Consider the following 3,113-nt stretch of genomic DNA (forward strand, 5'->3'; position numbering starts at 1 on the left):
GAGCAACAAAGAAAAAAAAAAAAACCCCCTTTTCCAAAGGGGGGGGGGGGGGGGGGAAGAGAGAAGTCAGTGTTCTGACATAATCAGCACACTGGAATTGGAAACTATACTAAAATGAATAGCATACAGCTATGCTACCAAGTTTCACCCCACCCCTCACACTCTGTTTTGACCCTTAGTTTTAATTACATTGGTCAGCAAAAGCTCAGATCCATCAGATCTAGTTTTCTGAAATATTACCTTTCTCTCTCTCACAGGCACACAGAAATACTCCAGGAGATAAGCAGAATTAACAGGGACATAGAATGTGATTCCTCTTTTCTTCTCCACAGGCTGACAAGTATGTGACAAAGGAAAGGTCTACAAACAGGTTTATGTAGAAAGACCAAGACAGGAAAACTTGAAAGTTAAATGTGGTGGTGATGTGTGAAGATACAGAAAGCAAAATTAGCCCTACACATCACAAGTCCACTAAGGTCTTTCTGATGTCTTAAAAAGTGTCAAATTTAACCTGGAAACCTGATAATGACAAAAGCTTAAATCGTAAATGCAAAATACAATAGAAGTAGCTTACAGTCTTGCAAAAAAATCAGCTGCCTTCGTGCTTCTTTCACTTTCTAGGTAACTTTTAAAAAGGCATCTAAACCCAATCTATGAGGCAATGTAGAGAACTGTAATAGAAAGGCTAAGACTGGTGTGACTGGAGAAAGAAAGGGAGTGCCCAAGTGTTGAGGCACCAAAAAGAATGTAGAGCAGGAACAGGGTTCTCAAAAGGGCTTGTGTTAACGGCACCCAGGTTAGCAGGTCATCAAGACCCCAGCACATCCCCCTGCAATTTCAGAAGACACCCAGACCTGGAGACAAAGAACACTGATAATCCACAGAGTGGGACAGGGCAGAGACACAGACCACTGTCACCTCCAAAAGGGTACACAAAGGCATATCTGAAATCTAGAACGGCTGCCAACCTAGGAACAGGCCAGAAGACATAAGGACCTGCCAAGCTGATGTCTGTTGTCTGCTACAAGGGCTCCTGAACTTAATATCTGGACACGAGCAACATAGCACCAGACTGCTGGACACACAGCTTAAACACTCCTGCTGTGGTGCTTGGCTGCTGGACAGACATCTCAGGCACTAGACACTTTCTGCCACTTAGATTGCAAGCCTGAGTGAGCGTTTTGTTTCACTTCATATTTTAAATAAAATCACCTTCCTCTCCTATGAGGTTTCCAATGGATATCTGCTACATTGATGGTACAACATTATAACAGTACTTCCTACAGCAGCAGAGAAAATAGGGAATACTGTTTTACAGCTGAGCTTTCTATTCCTTGAATACTGTTCAGGCAAAGAAACAGCCCTTCCTCCACATCCCATTTTAAAAAAATCCTCTTTTTTTTTTTTTTTTTTTTTTTTTTTAAAAATCCTCCAAAGACTGTGCGGGCCCTCATATCTTGCATTCACATAACCTCCGGCATGTCAGGACTGGTTTCAAACATTCTTCCTTTTCCAGTTTTTAAGAATGAATGTGGGAGGTGTTCAAGAGACACTTCAGACTCTTCACAGACTTGGTCAGAATTTTTAGCCTTAGTTGGCCCACAATTTTTGACACCTCTGAATGACAGGTCAGCATCGTAAGATGCTTAGCCTTTTTGTGCAAATCTTCACACTGCAGACTCACAGCACTGTGGGTAAGATTGTACAGCAGTGCATATAGTTAATTTGACATATACCAGGGTAACAGAAAATTCTGATTTTGGTTGTTTTTTTTTTATAAGACACTACTTCTCACAGCTCTTGTGCGTTCAAAGCAAGAATATTAATCCAAATGAATTTACTTACTGCTAAAATAGTGTACAACTTCACATGAAAGAAAGTTGATTGCTTATTATTCTTGTAATGATAATATAAAGCAGAATTATCTTTATATGTAATATGCCAAAGGCGAATCCCCTGGCATATTTTAACAATTCATACATAGACATGTATAAGCAGCATGCTGTGCCTTAATGTTATGTTGCTCATAAGCTGCTATTACTGTTACTACATGAATAATATAGCACATGAAGCTGCTAAAATGTTCCTCAGGAAATTTTTCTCATAAGCAGCTACTGCTTTCAGAACGTGTAAGATAACATGCCTCACCTCCACAAGATCTAAAGCTGTGCTTCTCATTTAACCACTTCAATTTTTTACTTTTACCTGACAAGCACGTTGAAAATGCAGTCATTTAGAATTCTATAACAAACTCAAGATTTAATTATCAAATACAGAACACAAGGAATCTCACGCTAGCGACAGTAATCCTTTTGCTTTCAACTAAGAATTCCCCCCGCTTTTTTTTTTTTTTTTAATTTAAACAAAGCACCATTCTGTAGTACAAAATACCTCCAATAATTTTGAAAAATTCAGGGCATACCTGACCTGCATGTTACGAAGACGGAAAGGAGAGGTAGAGTTTTTAGTAACAGCTTCACATGTTTCATCATGTGTAAAGTCCTTTCCACCTTATTATCAACAATCACACGAAGTCATAAGGCTACAATCAGTTCCACTATAATCACTCCACTCTCCATAAACTTATTTTGCGCTGTAGATTACTCAGACGTTCTGGTTTTGTCAAACGACTTGGAAGCCATCCCCTTTGTGCACTCCTGTGTCAGTATGACATAAAGACACCAGAAGAGGATGCAACTACTCCAGCAGATTAGCAACATCCATCTAGCACACAGATTCCAGGAATAACAACGATAACAGAAGCGTAACTATAACCAGCGCTATGCCCGTAGCCGGAGACGAAAGGGCTAATTTCGGAGGATACGTTTCGGTTTCTCCTCTCCACGTACGCCGTCAGCTGCAGCTGTTCACCGAGAGCGCGTTCTCGGCCGTCCCCGACTCGGCTGTAGGCTATCGCTGTGCAGGAAACGGGCTCTCCCTCCCGGCCATCGGCTGCAGCCCGGTACCGCCGCCCGCCCGCTCCCAGCTCCGAAGTTACTCGGACTTTTCAGGGCGGCGGGCGGGTCGAACCGACCCGGTTCCCACCCCCGTCACCCGCGCCCCGGCAGATGTCCCCGGCGGGCGCCGGCCGTCACCACACGGACACCCCCCCC

General features: G+C 42.7%; 1 long non-coding RNA gene across 2 annotated transcripts in view; it reads right to left on the reverse strand.

Annotated features, from left to right (window-relative positions):
* LOC104839666 overlaps positions 1 to 3,113 on the reverse strand; it is an 11,991-nt gene that overhangs the window by 8,656 nt on the left and 222 nt on the right. The window lies entirely within an intron of this gene.

This window comes from Haliaeetus leucocephalus, unplaced genomic scaffold (assembly GCF_000737465.1).
Source record: "Haliaeetus leucocephalus isolate CR32 unplaced genomic scaffold, Haliaeetus_leucocephalus-4.0 Scaffold696, whole genome shotgun sequence".
NCBI classification, from domain to species: Eukaryota; Metazoa; Chordata; class Aves; order Accipitriformes; family Accipitridae; genus Haliaeetus; species Haliaeetus leucocephalus.